The 21,661-nt window shown below is 35.3% G+C and overlaps 1 protein-coding gene across 1 annotated transcript in view; it reads left to right on the top strand.

Annotated features, from left to right (window-relative positions):
* Positions 1–21,661, top strand: part of SNTG1 (syntrophin gamma 1) — a 337,973-nt gene that overhangs the window by 78,152 nt on the left and 238,160 nt on the right. The window lies entirely within an intron of this gene.

Genomic DNA, 21,661 nt, shown 5'->3' with positions numbered 1-21,661 from the left:
GCCACTTGCTTGGTGCCAGATGCTTGCAGCCAGGTTATTTGAGTTTTCAGAAGCTGTACAGAAGAAAATATATTCTGATTTTTTTTTGGTGGATTGATTTTTCCTCATATTGTTGGAAGGCTGAAAAAAAGATCGARCCATGTGAAGGCTATATATAGGTTAAAAGAACACCAAACCGATTGGTTATACCTCATTTCCTTTTGCTATTTTCCATAATGAAGAAACAAATTTTGAAAAAAATATCATACTCTTCCTTAAAGATTGGGAAAAAATGCCCATTATGATGAGCGTGGTAGGCTTTGGAAAATACACACATATATAAATTTGTAGTTTATTGAGCTAGCATTAAATTGTCTTCACTGCCTGGTGATAGGGGCACATACTAGTGATGGTATAGTATTTGTCAGAAGAACTTGATCTACAGTATTTATCCATAGTTATCTTTTGAAAAACCTTGCCTTTTTTTTGAAATAATCTAACCGATATATCTCTGATTATTTATGGTGCTCACTTATGTTCACTTGAACTAACAAAATATACTCAGCTGTAGACTGCCTAAAAGACTGCATAAAAGCTTGTGCTTGAAAAGTGCATTTTTGGTGTCTTTGTAAGGCAGTATTTAACATCTCATCAATGGTAAGTATACTTATTTCCATGTATCCTTTTATTTTAAATTTAATTATTAATAGTTCACTTTGGCTTAAGGGATATTAGTTGGCAGGAGTAACTATTAGAGGTGTTGTTGATAAATAAACAAGTTCTAGCGTTAAATCCAGATTGCATTTAGCATCAGATAGCAATAAAGAAAAAACAACTATCTTCCCTCTGTGCCATATATATGAAGTCTGACAACCTTGTGAGCCATCTGTGAAATGTGCTGGAAGATAACTTAGACTTGTCTTCCCTAGCATTGATCCTGTAGATAGTAACTTCTAAAGTAGTCTTTAAAGATCATTTATGTAATATTATTCAGCTTAAATTAATTAATTAAAATGTATTTGAAATATAAACCAGTCTGATGAATCATAGATTTGTAATTAAAATGTTTTTCAAATTAAGCCTTGCCTAAGCTAATTAGAAATCTTTTATGTAGTGAGACTATGTATGTTTGACAACTTAAAAAATTATGAACAAATACCTCACAAAGTGAAGAATGTAAAAGAAGTTGATAACTTTTCTGTGTGTGTGTAAGAGGTTGTAAGTCTTTCTTAAATAAAATGTTATAACATCCCAGCTTGACTCTTTAAAATTCAATTTCTTATTTCCTTTTCCTTCTAATATGCAGCTGATCTTCCAGCTCTTTAAATGACTGTGACTGATGACAGGAGATCTGCTGTGAATCTGGTTCTGGTATTGTGTATCTGTGGGAGAAAGGGCAAGAGTGATTCTCCTGTTCCTGAAACCTCATGTAGCTGGAACTTCTCTGAAGTGTTTTATCTGAAAGGATACTTTTTACTGCCAGACAAGGCAAAATAATATCCTTATCTTCCTTATGGGGTGGTATCAGCCAGAGTGCTGATGTCAGTCTGACCTGATGAGTCAGGTTGGTGAATCAACTCTTAGTCTCACATCCATTGCCCATTTCGTTAACTGAATGCTCACTTCATTTGCTCATGCTGTGATGGGAATTCTTTCGTAAACAACTGAGAATTTCAGCKAAAAAGGCAAAAATTTGAAACAACAAAATATGCAGTTAACATTTTTTCCTTGGTTAGCATTTTATATTTTTGGCTTCCATGAATTTAGCACAGTATTCCAGTGAACATGAAATTCAAGAGTTAGATGTGATTCTTTAGGCTCTTTTGAGTCATTACAGAATGAAACACTTTGTAAAGAAAAATAAATAGAATCCTGAATGCTGTTAGTGGGGCACTAGTGGTCCTGCTCCTATGAGCCTCTACACTGCCTGAGTAGTCCTGCCATGGTGGTCTGCTTTCAGGGCTCTTGTTTTTCCAGGTTACCTCAGGACTAAGGAGAGTCGATTATGGCATTGAAACTTGACTTTATATTTTAACTGACTGCAGGGTTTTGAGAGGTGTTTTGGGGCATGTGGTATGCCAGCACAGGAAGAGAAATGTAGATTGTGTTTAGTGTGTGTGTGTACACACATGCATGTGTGTAGATAGTCTATATTCTGGAATCTTTCTGATATATGTAGCATGCACATAGTTTTATCTGTGGAGCAACTGAACAATTTTGTTTAGTAAAAAAAAAAGTTGTAAATAACTTAATTTTGGGCAGTCACTCTTATTTTGCATATGAACTGAATGGAATGTCCTTTATCAGGCTGTCCTCGCCAAGTCCGCATGCAGGAGGCATGGCTGGTGCCTTCTGTTGCTCTGCACCATTCCTTAGAGAATTCTAGAGTTTAAGGATCAGGAAACCGTAGAAGTGGAGCAGGTAATGGTACACTGATCATCTCTGGTTGAGAAGAACTAGAAGAAAAGAGAATCAAGATCCACACTGGAAAATTTAATGTGGAAAAAGTTAATGTCTAAGTTAAAGTTTCTATTTAGAAGTAATTGATTTAGAAAATTGCTATATTGTCTTGTCATATAACTTGTTTGAGCCTAGTGGTTTTGCTAACATACGAATTTATTTTTTCACATGTTCTTGTGCAGTTAAATTACTGCTTTTCTCAAATGCTGGTGGTGTTACGCATATTCACAATTTAATTATGTTTGATGGCTTACTTTCCATCTATCTTAATATTAGAGAAATTTGTGATATCCTATGAATCAGTTTTTGCCATTTATGCTGCAGATCATCATGTTTCAAAAAGTCATGGCAATAAAAGTAATGAATGCAAGAAATATAATTACTTATATCTTGAAGCTTGATAAATTTACAAACAAGATTACATGATAGGTTGCTTGCACTTGCTGGAGATCTCTTCTAGTCCTATATTCAATAATCTGTACAATATATACTTCTGGATACTATACTGTTTGAAAAAAATACTGCTTATTTATGTGATTAATGAGAACAGTGKTTTGGGAGGAGCTTTTTTTCTCTCCTTCCTCAGCAGGTTAGCCTCAGAGGCCTCAGAGATGCTGCGTGGGATGCAATATTAATTTTGGCACTAATAAAATCCGTCAGATACCTGGCTTCTGTGACTTGCTCAACACTAACTCTCAGTTCATCAGAAAGGTTTATCCCCCAAATTAATGTCAGGCATTGTCTTTAAGCAAACAAACCAAAACACTTTATTGTTTGGGCCAAAGTCTCCTGTCAAGAATAATGCTTTATTTAATGAAAACAAACAAAAACCCTGAGGTATATATTGATAACGAAAGGAAGTTGTTGTGATTCAGGATCCTTGGGTCACAGTGGCCTACAGAGTTTGGGAAAATTATTTGTGGCATGTGATGTGGCGGGCTGCGTAGCATGGGCATTCTCTTGACCCATCTGAGCTTTTGCAAAATGGACTGGGATTGCAAGAGGCCTGAATTAAATTARGTAGGCTTTTATTTTCAATAGATTACCGTCAGAAGGTGTTTTTATCCAGCCTACATTTTGCAATATTGTCACTTAAAGAAGAGATTACGGACATGAATCATAAGATTTCTTAGATTTATGGGTTTTGGAAGCCAGTGATCTTGGCTTCATCATTTTCCTGCAGCTGGAAGGCTAACGAAGAGCTTAATTTAAGGTTGTCACTGCACTGTAAGATACTATGTTTTGTAGAAGAACCTTGAAACTATTATTTTTGGAAGAATGGAGAGAATACCCTCCGTTACATTTCATTAGGTGCTTAAAATATTAAGATACGAATTAAACTGGAAAAAAGCTTTTGTGATGTTTTCATACAAGTGTTTTAATTCAAAATTTTTGAACAGACCTGGAAGAGTACAATATTTCATTATTTTTGATCTTTCTAATCACTCCCTCACTCCATTGAGTATCTGAAAAAAAATTAAAACAGGATGCTTTTATGCTCCTTTCCTACCAATAATAGTAAACCAACATGAAAGCAAAATAATTATAGTTCACAATATGTACAAATTATTAGATACATTAAAAATTCATCAACTGTATAAGAGAACTATGGAACAAAATTCCAGCTACCATACAGGACTTTGTCTAATTTGCAGTTTTTCATATTTGTAACAGTGTACATATCATATGTGTACATATCATATGTGTAATTTCTGCTTGCATTGCTTTTACTTAACTAGAGATGGGGCCTCCATAACCTTGGATTCAAATCTCCGCCTGATAAATTTAAAGTGTTATATTTCATATGTCATTGCAATCAAAGGAAAAAAGCTTTCCTAACATTAGAATCAAAGCTGACATACCCTGCCTAAGTACATTCTTTGTACCATCTCTATACGCCAGAAATGTTCTATCAAAGTTTACTGTGTCTCTAGTAAAGGTATAGGCTGGTAATGGATAGGATGAGGGAGCATGTTTTTTTCCTTGTACCTGGTTGCCCACCAGCCATACAAGGCCAAATGCAAGCTTAAACTTGCTTTCCAATGTTAAACAAACAAACAAACAAAACAGTTTATATACTTATATCTGAATTTTCCAGCCATCTGTGTACAAATTTAAGAGTTATGATACAAATCAGGCATGTATAAACAAACACTTAAAGCATCTTTTTGAGTCATACAGTATCTGATACAGAAAATGCAAGGATATTTTCCTCTCTTTGAGAGGTAATGGCTTTCTTTTAGAGATAAGATAGCAACAAACAAGACAGAAAATAAAACTAAAAGCCTTATTTCTTCACTGGCGTTCTCTAGGTTGTGATTTTCACCTAATATTTCCATACACTTTGATAAAATCCTTGATAACATCTCCAGTGTTTTCCTGCTGTAGATGCATGCTGTGGGATTGTTGGCAGGTTCTGTAGACCATGGAGTCATGCAGAACAGTGCATTGGCAGGCTCTTCTGAATCTGTCAGCTGTTGTCCTATTGCCAGGGTCTGACCTGGCTAACACTTGTAGTCATTTGCTATCTTGTGTTCCTTTATTACATTTAGTAATTTGATCAATCTTTCTCTATTGCACTTAGACCTCATGGCAGACTTTTTTTCCCCCTTATGATATGTTTTAACATGTCATGACTGTAGAATCCAGTTATATCACATTTTAAAAGCATTTAATGGCGGTAGGATAATGGATAATCCAGAGGTGAATCAGTGAGATGGGATTTAAACCAGATTTTTTTTTGCATTAAAATTAAATTTAATTTAACAAAATAGAGTATTATAACTTAGCAGTCTTTTCAATTCTTTATATAACACTACTTTTATAGCCATATAACTGCTGTAGAGTAAGATTGTTCTAGCTGAAATTCTATTTCAGCTAGGTAAATGGAAAGATAAAATTAAATCTGTTTCAAAAAAAGAGCTTAGAAAGCAATGTAGCATCTTCTAGAACATTTATGCTGCACTGTTCATATCAGTTTTGCAAGGATTTTGTGTTGTTATCTGCCTTAAATTGCTACATATTTCCTATTACTACAGGCAAAATCTCATTTTCCAGATTTTCAAGTCATTTATATTTACTTACTGTTGGAATGACATTGTCGCTTGGAATCTCGCAACGATATAAAGCTAGGATAAAAAAGCTTAATTCTCTAAGTACATGGGTAAAAGAAGAATTGATTACCTTCAGTCAGTCTTTATCTAACAGAGATCAATACCTGTGATTTGACATGTATACATTTAATTTGTAATGGTATTATGTACCAGGATTTAGGGTCAGTATGTCATTTGCAATACTGGAATCAGACCTCAAATGTAAGTTTGTGTTAAGAAGCTGAAATAAAGCATTGATTTTCATTGTGTACAGATGCTAAGCGTAACATACAGAAATATGGAACTGCAGCTGAAGCTTTAGCTTGACAGAGCTAGTAATGGCAGAAGAAAATGTATGAGCTAAATAAATACCTTCCTCACCTCAAACTTTACTGGAAAGACTGGCCCTGAGGAACCCCAAGACCTGAGACCAGATGTGAAGTCTGCAGCAATGAAGATTTACCCTTGGTGGAGGAGGATCAGGTTAAGGAACATTAAACAAACTAGACGTAAAACAAGTCCATTAGCCCTGACAAGATGCACCCATGAGTGCCTTCAGGGAGCTGGCCAGTGTGATTGTGAGGCCACTCTGGGTTATCTTTGCATGGTCATAGCAATTCAGAGAGGTTCCTGAGGACTGGAAGAAAGCAAATGTCGCTCCTATCTTTAAGAAGGGCAAGAAGAATGATGCAGGAAACTACAGATTGGTCAGTCTGACCTCAATCCCTGGGAAGATGATGGAGCAGATGATGGAACAACTAATTCTGGATACTATTTCCAGATATGTGAAGGTGAGAAAGGCGATCAGGAGTAGTCATCATGGATTCACGAAGGGGAAATTGTGCTTAACCAGCCTAGCCCTCTCCAAGGCGGTGACAGGCTCGGTGGTTGAAGAGAGAGCAGTGGATGTTGTCTACCTTGACTTCAGTAAGGCTTTCGACATTGTCTCTCATAACATCCTCACAGGCAAGCTGATGAAGTATGGGCTAAATGAGCAATGATATGGATTGAAGTCTGGCTTAGTGGCAGAGCTTGAAGGGTTTTGAATAGTGGCGTGAAGTCTAGTTGGAGGCCAGTAGCTAGTGGTGTCTCTCAGGGGTCAATTCTAGGTCTGATCCAGTTCAATTTACTTATTAACACTGGATGAAGGGACAGAGTGCACCCTCAGCAAGTTAACTGATAATCCAAAACTGAGAGGCGTGGCTTCAACTATTTTGTGCTTTTGTGAAACATTGTTTTTATGTTTACACAGCATGAAGAATTCAGTTTACCTCACACATTAATGTAAATGAATGTTTTAATTGGACAAGTAAGTACTGTTGGAAAAAAAAATAGTAAGCTCGGGGGGACATGGTCTCTCTCTCTGGAAAAAGGTACAGCAAACTCCAAGCAAAATCATGTTGGAAATAGTGGATTTTATTTTAATCTAACTGCGTTAGTAGTTGGATAGCTTACAAGAAATAGTGTACTTATTGTCTAGAGATATGTTTTAGCTGGGGATGAGAGTAGTTGGCCCTTTGACTCACTGAAACAGAAAGACAAATAGCATCCGTGAAAAGAGAAGGGTCAGTAGGTATATGAGGCAAGAAGAATCTGTTTCACTATAGAATCAACATCAAGACTTCTGTTAACATCAAAATTAGCATCCTACAATTAGCATCCAAGCAGAGACCAAAGAAAGAACATCTTAGCCTTTCATCCTTATTCAGTACACTGTATTGCCAGTTAGTTCATTAGTGTAGACCAATCTACATTCTTCTAACGTTTGAGATAGTCCAGTTTGACTTCTCTTAAGAGAATGTAGATTAGTCTACACYAATGAAACAACCAATAAGGATGTAGCATCCTGCTTCCTTTCTCCATTCCCTGTCTCTGTGCTGAATTGCATGCACCTGTTCTAGAAACAGATGGTACCTGAAAAGCATATTAAAGTGTCTAGAGACATCAGTCCAATTTCCCAGTGCGCTTGCAGAATTTGGTACAGAATAGAAAGCAGCTAAAAATAATTTGATCATTCTATTATACGYGACTTTACAATACCAGAATTAGTGTTCTCATGCATCTGTTTGTGATTAGAAAGATCTAACGATCTATGCTACTACAACAGTAATCAAGTTGTTATTACTTTTACTAGCCTAATGCTGATTTCAAAATTATGATTCTTGTTTTATTAGTTGAATATTTAAAATCAGTTTGTTCCTTGGATTTCAGTAAATCAGGTGTGAGTAACAAGGGAAAAAGCACTACATCAGTGTTTAAATTAAGTGCACTGAGATAGTGGTATAAAAAGCAGTGTTTCGTGTTTTTAAATTTTGTATGTATACATAAATAATTTAATATCATAGTAATTAAACTAATTGCTCTGTATTGCCATATAGTAATTGCTTTAGAATAATAGTAATTTTAAAACCTTAAAAGCAAAAATATCTTTGCTGAAGGGGCACAGCACTACTTGCAGTTCCCAAGCACAGAAGAGACTGTTAAATTTCAAAGTTGTGTTTTAAGTTTTATAACCTGGAGATTTTTATGATGAGTGCAATTGTATTATATCCCAAGAAGTTTAAGGGACTATTCCTATGCATTTTAGAAGCTGCTGTACTTACCAACTATACTGGCAAACAAAGCTAGAGATAACTGTTAACATGCTTCCTAAAATGCTTTGACTTATGCAATTAACACTTTCTCAGACAATGTCTACGGACAGTTTAAGGACAGCATAGGTCCTAATCCCTCAATCCAGAGATTGAACCTTATAAATAGTATAGATGAAGCTTCTCTGTTCCGAAGTTGTTGAGAATCTACCATTCATTTTGCACGCAAGCTATGCTTGTACTTGCTCTCGTTGCCACAGAACAAGCTTGGGCACAACTAATTTACTGGAATTGATATAACCAGAGTCCTAAACTGATTTTTTTTCCAGAATTACTTATGTGATATTAAAAGGGGTTGAAAATAGCGATGAATATAGAATTTCAAAATATCATAACTCCTTCTCCCTGTTTACCTGATAAATTGTACTGACCTGTTTAGAAATAAGAAAATTCAATTTATTTATTTATTTATTAGCTCTAGTAAGTGTAAAATAAAGTTTCCAAGGAGTAACTGCACCTAGTTTCAAAAACTAAGCAGTTTAAGTGGTGGAAGTGTGCATGTAGACTACCTGGAATCTATTTTTTTTATTTTTATTAATCTTCATTGTTCTGATTTTCTTTATACTTTAAAGATGCCTCACATACACACATACAGCAGGATCTTCCAATTCAAATGAATAGGAAAGTTATTAGGGAGAAGAAATAAGAAAGAATAAAACAGTGAAGCTTTTCAAAGAATAAAAGATTAAATTAAACAAAATTGCCTGGGGACATTGCTTTGTTGCTTTTCGTTTTCTGTGGTCAGAAAACTTATAATCTTTATGAATGAAATCTTGATTTTTTCCTTATCATTGTTGGAAAAAAAATGCTATTTGAATAGAAGTTCTGCCCAGTAAAGGTAAGAAAACTGAGTATTTTCTAGCATTTGACTTAACTCAGCCATATGGCCTTTGTTTCTGTGAGTTTTGAATTTGGATGTTCAGTCTGATTTTTCTACCCTATAAAGCTGGTTTATAAAATTCTTCATTTGACTTACTGCAATTTCTGTAAACTGCAGTAGATTGTTTAAGGAATATGACCTAAGGAATATGACCTGAGATTTGAAACTGTACTATTTTTTCCCCTACAATGTCTTTTGGAAAGGCAGGGCTAGAAACTAATGGTAGTATTTCATAATTACATTAACTCTTTCAGAATAAACTAGCATTTAAATGAAAATAACTAATATTTCAACAAAAACAAATAAAACATAGGAATGTAAATAAATCCCCGGAAGTATTTTGTTCTGTCTGTTTTTGTCATTTTGTCATTTCATGGCAGAACTGCAGACATAAAAACCTCTCCAGTTACCCTTTAGAATTCAGAAAGTAGAATTCAGTGGAGTTTAACCCAGTGGCTTATGCATATCATAACTAATGCTGTCAGTTAAGCCAAGATATGTTCCTCTCTTAACTTGCTATTTGGGTCTTCAGTTCATTTATACTTGGGCCTGTGCTAAAAGAGATTTACAGTGAGCATGAGAGCAGGCTTTAAGGGAGAACCCAGCTCGTGTTTATGGTTTTGGAGGGGTCTTGTTGACTGACCCAAATATGGTCATTCTCAGTCCACCTGCAGTTGCCCCAAAAAACAGTTATCCCAGCAAGACTAATCAGCAATACAGATGGAAAACATACGACTCTCAGAATTCATGATGCTTAATCCATTTTTACCCTTGTAACATAGTTTAGGATTTAGCCTGATGCCTCTGATCAAACCCATTCAGTAAATGATTAGAAAGAGATGAGTTTCTTCCAAAAAGCCTGATTCAGTAATCCATATTCATGACAATCTAACTGGTTAAGTATAGACACATAGATGCTTAAAATTAAGAACATATTGAACTGAATGAATGCTTCATGGAAGAAAGATGTTAAATACTTGTTTATGCTGAACTGAATTGAATATAAGCTCTAAATGTTAATTAAAGTTGTTTAACAAATTAATGATTTCTAGTAAAGGGAAATAAGTTAATCATTTAAGGATTCAGCTTTATTCTATCTCAGAGTGGCAAAGAGAAGACAAAAAGAAACCTTTTGTAAGAATTGCTAGCAGAATGTTTTCCGTAATGAAATATTTGGAAACCATCCATGATTTTTATTAGATTTCTCACTTCTGTGAACTTTGCTTAATTTGTTGAAAAATCATATCTTAACTAAAAATTTGAAAGTAATGGCAGTTTATGGACAAGGACCCTAGGGTTTTTAGATTTACACAGTATTCTTACTATCTCTAAATATCTCTAAGTTATAGATAGTTAAACTGCTTATTGGGCATGACTGATTTAAAATATATATGTATGTATATAAATCAGACTTCATAGATGGAAATCACTTAGTTAAATGAATAAAGTAAATAATATTACCACCAAGAGACTAAGTATCAATAAAAACCTTGAAAGTTATATTTGTCCTTTTGTCCTTTCAAACTAATGCTACAAACAGTAGAAGATTTTTATCTCTTTTTTCCATCCACACAAACCCAAGTATGAGAATGATATATTGATGTGAGTGGAAATATTATGAAAGAGACATTCCTACATCTGTATCCCAGCTCTAGATCTTACAGATTTGAATTCTACCATCCGTTTTCATTTAAGGAAACATTGAGAACTCTAATTTCACAGAAGGAAGAAGGTTTCATCTATAAAAGAGAGAAATGAGTTTTTACTACTGCAGAAAAATGGTAACTTGCAAGGGACATGAGCTAGCTATTATTGACATATGTGTGATTTTCATCAGTTCAAGAGTAACATTTAAAAGCAAAAACATAGTTGTCTCAAACACTGTTGAGTTGTATGAAAGCCAGTTTGACCTTCTGACTCTCTCGTTATCATCCATTATYACTGCATTTAGATTTTTTCCTCTATATTTCAGCATATCAAATAGAACTCTCAGTCACTGCACCATGCTGCCTCTCAGTTACTAGCTGTGAACCGTCAACACAGTAAGCTTGACACAAATGAACATACAAAATGATCAACAAAAATTTTTTTTTGCTTTTTGCTCCAAAAAAGGTTTCAGCAGAGGAAAACAGCAGCTTAGACTCTCCCCGTTTCCTTCTCCTTCACTTATCTTCAAGATTACGCCTTAAAATAAGCTTTTAAGAGTTGAACACTGGAAAATCAAATTAGGAATACTGCAAGAAATATGTGCATAGTGCAAGTCTGATCTTCTTATAACCACACAGACTGAATGGGCTGAGAAGGAAACAAGCCAGCACTGTGAACAACTCAGGCACTATTTAATAACTTTGTTTATTATGATTTGATTTAGATGTTTAAGCATTTTAAGCTGTGTTTTCACCTCTTAACATGTGTAACTGTCTTCCCCTCAATTTACCAAAATCTACACCTGCTATTACAGTGGAAATAGTCTTTGAGCTACTCAGTGTCTGGGATGCAGAATGGAGTTTATTCACCCAAGCAATCAATTCCTACAGAGTACACTTAAAATTAATTGCGTTTTCAGCAATTCACAAGATTAAGATTCAGATGCAAAGGGCCACAAAAATAGGTCCTCTCCTCCAGGACTTCACCATTATTAGAATATATTCTCATATGCCATGTATTAGATGGTGTGTGAAAGACAAGACTGAAACGCTGATGTTACAAACATGTATGTGCTTTGAACTGCAAAGAAGCTACTACATTCTTTGTATATAGACCCTTAGAAAAGACTAGAGTATATATGATAAACTATCATAATCTGGAAAGTGTTGAATTTGAACTGTGAAATTGTTTTGTCCTCCTGACCGTACAAAACTTGAGACATCCGTGATGTTTCCAGAAAGTTGTTGATTATATTAAATTGCAAAAGAAAATTAATGGGTTACTATAAATCAAGAGGCAATAAATGGTTYGGCCTTTCTGTGTGCCATTTATAAATGTCTATTTTGCATTTGCTATGAAAATCATAAATTATAACCCAGGGCAGAAAAGGAATTAATGGAATCAAAACTCCTGCTGTATTATGAAAGCTCATAATAGTATTCCTTGAGTCAGTTCTACTAAATGCTATGCGCTCTGTGCGTTTTCTCAGTTGGCAGAGTCTTGCCCTACAAGTGACACTATTAATGAACAGATGGAACTATAGGTGAACATGAATGTAGGAAAATTTTAGAAATTCACATAATCTGCCTTGCCATCGCTTCGAAATTGTCACAATGAAAAGAAGATTGTTGAATTCTTGTTGGATTTTTAAGAGCAAGAGGAATTAGAATTTAAATATAATGTTTCTTCTGTTGAGAAAGTTATAAAATAGTAGAAACATTGAAATGAGTACAAGTGCAAAATAAACTACATGAAAATGTCTTTATGAACCACAAGAGTCCTATAAATTATTTAAATGATTTCAGCAACAGTGCAATATAGTCTGAGTATAGATCCCTTTTTGCAGATGTTTTCAGAGTTTATTTCCCTGAACAAAATCTCAGTTTACAAAGCCCAGTAGCAAGAGGAAGCAGCAGAAGTTCCGCCTGAATGTGAGGGGGAATTTCTTCACTGTGAGAGTGAGGGAGCCCTGGACCAGGTTGCCCAGAGAGGTGGTGGAGTCTCCTTCTCTGGAGATCTTCAAGGCCTGCCTGGATGCAACCCTGTCTACCATRCTGTAGGTGACCCTGCTGAGCAGGGGGGAGTGGACCAGATGATCTCCAGAGGTCCCTTCCAACCTTACTGATTCTATGATTCTGTGATCTAAATCTTAGTTTGAGATTCATTTGGTTTGAGGTCTTTCAGGGAAAAAAAAAGAATATCAGTAACAGTGTATGTAGTCTGCTGTGTGGAAGGTTCCTGGAGGAACCCCTTGAAAAGTGGGGATTTAGTGCCTTTTCTGTCACTAGATTGAGATGATTTCAGATAATTTTTTCAGTTTTGCAAAGAAGTAACATCCCACGTGAATTTTAAGTCTAAGCTTTAAGACTTAAGGAAAAAGCATGTAATTTCATTCTAGATAATGATAATGATCAAAGAATGACCTCAAAAATATGAAGGTTGCCTGTCAAATACTACACAGATAGTTGAATCTTACAGAGATACTCCACAGATATTGCTACAGTAGCAACTCAATATTTAATTTACCATTTCAGTAAACTGACATCTGTATGAGTTTGAGTTGGATTGTGTTAGTTGTGGAAATTTTGAGAGTGAAAGGATGTCATGTAATGGTAACATTGGTTCTTCTGATTTCATTAAATGAAGTTTAAGACTGTGTTGTCACTTACCAAATATAATGTTACCAGATTGAACAACAACACTGACAGGAGTACCTGAAGAGTATCTGGATTTTTTTATCCAGCATTCTGGATCTACAGTGTTCAGTGGCAGTGCTGAAACTGACCTAGCAAAATTTCAGAATTTCATTTTAGAATTGGAGTAAAATAAATGTACATAAATCCCCTATTTAAATTAAGTTGTGCTTTCCCCACACTATGTTGACTTCAGCTGTTTTTCAGATTGTTTTCACTCCTGACTTTAACTTGTGTGAAGTGTAAGACAATTGTATCCCTGCAAGCATCTCCAGGTGGTATATTCGTGCATTTGTCTTACCTTGTTTTGCTTCTTGCTCTCGTTACGCTTAGTGCCTTCACCAGTGATGTCAATCATCATGCTTKCTTTCTCCCTTCATTACAAAGAGGCCAGTTTATAAGGATACATGCTCTGAGGTTTTCCACAGAATTGCTTTCTCCTTTAAAGTGCTTGCTGACATCTGCTGTAATAAGAACGTAAATTGTATCTCACCAAACACCTGTTGGATATGTGGTCTTCAAACTCAATATYTGAAATACTGGCCTAGTAAGAAATGCTCATTCTTATTGAGGAAGAAATGCTAGTTCCATGAAGGAAACAGAAAATGATATAAACAAAAACTGGGACAAAGATTGCATTGTGACAGATGCAGGTGAAAATAATGTGTTAAATTCAAAGCCAAAGTAATGAAATAAGGGAAAGCAGCATGTGGCCAAATGTTAAACCCAGACTGCGTTCCTGGAAGCTCTTATAATATACTGTTCTTTCAGCTATTTCTCTGTTTCATAACTATGCTGGCTTCTCATTAGTTTAAAAAGCACATGCCGTATCTTTGGTATTGTCATAATCTACATGGTATATACAGTTATCAGTCTTTAATATCTTCTTAAATGAAGTTAAGAAATGACAAATGGAGTTTGAATCTCTAGAAAGCATTTAAGTAAATTAACCATCTGGAAAATATTTTTGTACTTGACAAATAATCACAACTCATATTGTGGATTAAATACTATAAAATATTATAAATGATAAAAATTAATAGTGTAAGTCAGTACAGAATAAAAATATGGTTCACATTATTTTTTAAAACAGATTGATATTGAAAGCCTAGAGAACCTAAATCTCTGTGCAAGAATGTTCTCCAAAGCTGCTTTTTGGCATAATCTATTGTTTCATAATTTTAATTTGATTTTGCTTTGCTCCTTTATGTGTGTGCTGTGCTCATTTGCCTTGATACTTCATTCTTTTTGTTCTGTGTGTTTGCTTTTCATCCTTCTTTGTAAAGCAAATAGGATGAAATATCGAAAACAAACTGGAGAAAAAATGACTACTGTGAGCATTTGTCATGAATTATTGAGGAACGTGAAACTGTATTGTTATTCATTTCCTTATTAAGAACTGAGCAGAGACTTGTGTCCTCTTATTTCTGACCAGGCCGAGACAGTCAGTGTTACGGGTTGTAGACAACATGATGTCGTACATACCTTCTGTGCACAGCCTTTTCTCCTCTTACCTTACTCCAGTACCTTCAACCTTTTTATCTTTTAAGTTCATGTCATAGCAACACTTTCCCCCGGGGGCCCGTGAATATATGTGCTACTGACAGGTTTGTGTAAATGGATATAATTGTTACKTGCGACTGTTTAGATCAGATTGATACAAAGCATGGCTTTTATTAGGGTTCTGAAGATGTCAGCTTTGTGGCATCCCGAGATCATCTGAAAATGATAAAGCCCAAATTTACCTTTCCAAGACAGGAAATATCATGCCACAACTGCCATTGTTGAATGAAAAATACTTGTGAAGCACTGTTGAAACAGTTCCAGGGCTCTACTGTAATGATGATGATGATGATAATAATAATAAAATCAGAATCTTCCACTACTTGAAGGTTATGAGAAATGACTGCTGGAATTATATTTGCCATGAGRTTTGTAACTTAGATTGTCTTCCAGTCTATTTTACTAATTAAAATAGTAGTAATAGTAATAGTGCCCCSCAAACCAAATTGAACCAAAGGAATGGATTTCTTTGCCTTGTACTTCCAATTTTTRTAAGTCTTTTCTTAGATATGTATTCATAGTACATGTGAATACATATGTGTGTGCCTGTGTGCATATATATATGTATACACACATGCATATACATACATACATATACATATATACATGCATGCAGACACAGACCTGAAGAACACTTGCCATATAGCAATTTAGTTAGTKAACACTCATTCCTGAATGAAGTCATTCCAGTTTGTTCACGTGCTTCTTCTACTAAACATTACTTACTTTCTAATACAGCTTAAGTGGGATTGATCTCAGTCATGCCAAAAGGCATTTGCAGAAGAGGATTCATTTCCTTGCAAAGCRGGCATCTAAGCTAAATACAATGAATCACCCCCTTGGAGATGTCAGTCCTTCTCTGTCAACTTTAGGGGAAGCTAAGGATAAAAGGTTTTTAGGTTTTTGAACCTGAACCTTGTTTTTTAGGTTGTTAAGCCGTGTTAGATGCATTCTACCATAAAGGCCCTATATCACAGTTTTCTTGGTATTGTGCTGCTAAATATCTTATAACTGCAGACTAGTTGCACAGCTGTGTTTTGTGATCACTGAATTTTAATACTGCTTCATCTTCCAGGGACAAAGCATAACTTGTTTGTTAAAGACAGGAGAGAGAGYGCTGTTACAGAAGTGACTGCAGTCTTTCAAAGGGAACCTGGTCGTGGAGAGTGAAGCAGCTGAGATGGCAATTGAATGTTTTATTCTTTAGACTAAAGAAAAAGAGTAGAAAATTATGGGAATGTGAAACGATCACTAGTAAATTGTTCTCAAAGAGCAGCAGAGATATTCTTGGCTATTTATCATCATTTTCTTGACTAGAAAGACTAAGTCATGGAAGAAAAATCTTTAAAACTATGAACATTTCTCCATTCTTTGGTTTTGTTAGGGTTTTATTTGAATGTGATATTCTACAGTACAAAGGTTTTGCAGTAGAGAAGCATAATTTCTTATTGAGAAATAAACTAGCCTTTTGAAAAGTCTTTTCATTTCTCCTTCAGATTGTCACAGGAGAATCTTTCCCTGAAGCTATATGAATGATAGGCAGAATTTGATATTTTATTTGATATATTTAGCTATTTTTGGATGAATAAAGGTGTTATTTTTTTCCTTTTTAAAGTTGTTTTACCAGTGAGTTTCATGACTTCATGTGGATGGTAGAAGATAGATATAATACAAGGGAGTCATTTAGTGGTGGAGATAATGGTGGTTCCTTGAAAGAAAGAATCTCAAAACTTCTGCTCAGTATTGAGTTGAGTTTAGTTTACTGCTCTGAGAAACAGCTCACTTTGCATTCCCTGTGTGCTATCTCTAAGAAATTCAATCTTAGCTTGACTGAATGTATCTTGAGATTGCCAATGACTACAGTTATTCTAGTATCTGAAAAATGCTGAATATACTTTGTTTRTCTTGCACTAGTCTTGTTAATCTGACGTAAGTCATCTAGTGTCCTTCTGCGCCTGATAGAGAATTAGTTCTCCTTGCTATAAATCTAGTTAAGCAAAACTACTGCTGATTACATTCTGTTTGTATTTATGCCATTTGGGAACCATCCATACTGTGCTACCTATCAAGTAATGTGTATGGTTGTATTTTCATCTGAGTTATTAATTCATTCCAAACAACATGTTTTTACTTTCTGCTGTAATGGTCCAGTTATCTATATTTTACAGCCATGGTCAAGATAATTACTTTGAGTCCCTGCCACAAWGAGAAATAGTCCTGCACGTTGAGGTGACCGTGATTGTAGTCATGCATAAAGAGAGGGTGTTGACTTTTGACATATTTGCTGACAATGGCACATTTAAAGACATTTCAATGTACTGCTGTTATAAGGTGAGATTTTCCACATTTCTTGCCTACAAGGTTATATATGATCGGAGAAGAAACAATTCGGTGCTCAATTTCCTTTGTCTTTAAGCACCATACAGGAAATTGTAAAATCTTTCCTTGGGCAGATCCTTCTACTACTTTAAGCTGATTAAATATGATACACTCAATATAATAATTATAATGCAGAGTGAATGAAAGAGAATAGCAAAAAACTCAGGCCTGGATTAATCCTCTCTAATGGTAGGCATTTGTGTGTGGTGTGTCCAAAGCTGTTTTAGTCTCCTCTGCAGTCAGTTGAGAGAGAGAGAGAGAGCATCCTCTGGGACAGGGAAGGTTTAGAAGGAATGAACTGTCCTGTAGCAATTCCTGTGTCTCTCAGTTAATGACAAAGGGAACGGAAGGTGATATTCCTGATACTCTATGAGGCAGTGTGCCCATTAGGTTTCAGCTGTGTATCCCTTGTAATCAGATTTTACAACAAAACACAGTTTTAGTGGCCTTCTGCTGAGCCWGTATTCAAAACACATACCTGTTCTTCCTTTTCCATAACTAATCATCAGTGGCTTTGGTTTCTTAAGTCAAGATAGTATTAATCATCAGTTACTTTATCATAAGAGACACCACTGTTGCCAGTGGAGACATAGGTAATGTGAAACAAATCTATGTTACRCTAACCAAGCTAATTACACAGTACTTTGTTCATTTTACATAATGATTGATAAATTCAATGGAATAAGTTGCCTTCCCACCATAAAAGTGTTCCTTAAAATCCAGTGTTCCATTCAAAAAAGCCAAAAGGAGGAAAAGCGACAGCTAGAAGAATCTGCTTGAATGCGCACACTATGCATCTAACATAATGAATCGCTTATGGATATCCCATCTAGGCCGGGGATCCTGCAATCGTGCAGAAAATAGTGTACTACTTTCAGCCAGTGGGGAACAGAAATCTTGCTATAGTTAACCTATGTTTACTGTAGATATATGTGTGTTAACTTGATTTTATTCTTGGCTGCTTTCATTGTTACACGGACATAAATGCTGATCTCAGAAAATCATAAAAATTGTGTAAAATAAACCTTTAAAATAATGCAAAACAATTTCTTTCTGTGAGCAAGCATATCACTGATCGTGGGAATTCCTAATCGCCACAGTAAATCAGGTATAGTTTTAGTCTCTGTAGATCTAAAAGAGTTCATTAAGTATGTGACAGGTCCATGACAGAAGCATGTTAGTCTTGGGCACTAGACCAGAGTTATCTTGGAGGAAAATGCAACATATGGGAAAACAGAAGAAAATGTGTTTTGTGGGAGGTTCTTTTTATGAAATATGGAATCTCTGTGAAAGCTGCCCAGAAAGTTAGAAAATCAGATTTCATTCAAGCACATATAGATGAGCAGACACACTGTAACTATGGGAGAGGGATGACAACTTATCGCGTAGTTCCTACAATGAAGGATGACCTGAATATYATCTTCTATATTGTAACTGGCATATAGTTGTTTGAAAAATTGCTACATAAAATTAAATCTGGTCATACTGGTCTGGTACCTAGTTGAAACTCATTTGSATGGCCACATGGCTGCCAGTGAAAATTCAGTTCACACCTCCTTTTCCTTTCTTTAAAATTATGCCTGTTGCTATGGTGCTTCCTCTATAGGAATATCTATTCACTGTATATTATTTTGAGATTCAACATATATTTAGCTCTCTGCTAATTTCTTTTTTAAAATAGATTTGAATTAGTAACAGGATTTAAAATTCTGAAATGGTCAGCTAGTAACTGCTTCTGAAATGTAGAAGGTAAAATCTTGTTTCTTTTGAGTTGATGGTAAATTCCTTTCATTTTAAAGGGGCTGGRATTCTGCTTCAGTACATCTTATTTCCCATAATCATTCACATGATAGAGCTGTTCAGCCTGATTTGGAATATTTTGTGTGCCTTATTATCAGTAATAGAAGGAAAGTCATATAAAGAAAAAAATAATTAAAGAAGAATGGTACAGAAGGGAACATAGCTTTTTTTTTAAAAAAAAAAAAAAAAAAAAGCAGTAGGCATTATTTTCAACTGATTAAGAACTTGAAACCCTTTCAATTAGTTTAAAAGATTTTCTACAATTATATTTGCTGAAATATATTCCAATCAAGACACTTCCTAGCACACTAGCATTACAGAATACAAAATATAAATGCCTCGTAAAGCTTCCCATGATTTGAATAAGCTCAAAGGAGAATGTGCTGATTACGATAAAAATGGCTATATCTAAAAAGATGTTGATGAAGTTGATAGGAATAGCTAAGCCCATTTGTAACTGAGTTGATAATGTACAAGAAAATGAAAATCAYGATATATAATGAAAATGACATCCCCAGGACTTCGGGCAAAGAGAGCTAGAAAGAAATTTAAGTATGTAAGTGTAAGCTGTATGAAAAAAGCCAAATGTATGTGAAAATATTAGGATGATATTGCAATTTAGTTGGTTGAATTAATTTCAGATATTGATRGTTCAGTTAGCTACCTTTTTTCAGTTTTCATTTTACCATAGATGGTGGGATCTATTCTACCATTATGTTATAAAGTCATTTCAGAAGTGGTAGAGAAGCCTTGTTTAATGAAGTGTGTCACAATTAAATAGTTTTGTGAAATATACTGCCTTGACTTCAATTCAGCTGTGTCACTTGTGAACCAGAAAGATACTTACAGAGTATTGGAAACCACATAGTGGGCTGACTTGCAGTTAAAAAAAGAAAAAAATCCCCAACTCTCCATTTGTTCCCTAAAATTATTATTTTTCATGCTCAGGCTTCTTGGGACTGAAAAGTAGCACAGCTTTGTCTTTGCTCTGATTGTGCCTCAAGAATCTCCTAGAATTGGGTAACGTCTGGCCTCTGAACGCATTGAGCGGCACATGTAGGTAGAGTTCCCTAGAGGGAGTGGGCTACAGGATGCCAAGACGCTGTTGAGTCGTATGGATTCAAAGGTAAGGTCAATCATCGTCTTTCAATAAAACTGAATGCAAATTTGGGGACAGAGTAGTAGCTCCTTATGATCTGGTAACACCTGATTTACACAGATAGGTAAGAGAATAAACACCAGTTTAAACACATAAACAATAAGTGGAATCAAAAGAACAGAAACAACTTCAGGGAAGAAGTTAAAGCCTAATAAGTATGGGAAAATGATAAGTTAGAGGATTGCTAGTATTATTAAAAAAGAATAAAGAAGAGARGAACTCTGGAAATGGAGGAAAAAAATCAAAATCAAATATTACAGAGCAACTCCATTAGCAGTTAAAAGAATATATATTGAATAAGAAATGTAGGAGTGATAATAGGTAGTTTGACCTTAACTTTGAAATAATAAAACTTGATGACTTTTTTAAACTTACCAAGTTCTGGGGTTTTAGTGCCTAGACTTAGAAAGTGTGCAATTTAACATGAAAAGATAGTATTGGAACTGTGCAAAAATGGAAGAATGGTCTAAGATTTAAGAAATCTTTAAGTTTTTCTTTTGAAAGTAATGTTAAAAACATCCTGTTACTAGAAGATACTATATCTAAGCACAATTAGGATTGGTGGGGGGTGTGTGGGGGGTGTTGTTTGTTTTTAGTTTTGTTTTTGCTTCTCCCCTGGRTGAAGCTTTGGATTTTCAGAGTGCTGAAAAGAGACTTCTAGCAAGATAGAAGGAGGAGAAGGTCCACAAAAGGCACAGGATCTTACTGCATATTATCTGCAGCATCTGCTGAGGCTGTAAGTTCCCTGAACAGTGGTTCGCTTGAAGGAGCTGTAGGGGAATGCCAGTACTTAGGTAAATGCTCCACTTAGAGTTTTCTGTGTAAGAAAAACTCATTTTGCTTAGTCCAGAACGTATGCACTGTATTGAAAAGTAATTGATACTTGTGTTAAAGTTCCGTTTCTCTGCACTTATTACCATCCAGCATCAATTGCTCACTGTAAAACCTTCTGGCAGAGGCCAAGTTATGTAGATACACCAGTCATCACACAGTTGGTAACCTTGGAGTAAAACCTAGATACTGCATTAACTTCAGGATCTAATCACAAAGAGAAAAATAGGTCCCCAAAGGCCTGGGAAGAGGCCTGGGAAAGTCAGAATTGCATCCTGCAAGATACTGCTCATGTAGGGATACTGACAGTATTTGTTATTTGCAGAACAATGATCAGCAACTGTTCCAAAGGTAGTCACGTAAACTGGTGACAGCTTGCAATACTTGTCTCTGTACTGATATTTCAAGTAATGTATCCAGGCAAAAAAAGAAGATTTTATCATCTCTTTATTGGACCTTACATTTATAGTTGAGTTTAGAAACTGATTTTCTATTCCTGCGTTAAGGAAATCTCCACAGAATTACAG

This window comes from Rhea americana, unplaced genomic scaffold, assembly GCF_003343005.1.
Source record: "Rhea americana isolate MKP2758 unplaced genomic scaffold, rheAme1 scaffold_39, whole genome shotgun sequence".
Classification (NCBI taxonomy): domain Eukaryota; kingdom Metazoa; phylum Chordata; class Aves; order Rheiformes; family Rheidae; genus Rhea; species Rhea americana.
The sequence above is the reverse complement of the archived record's forward strand: the minus strand, read 5'-3'. Positions and strand labels throughout refer to the sequence as shown.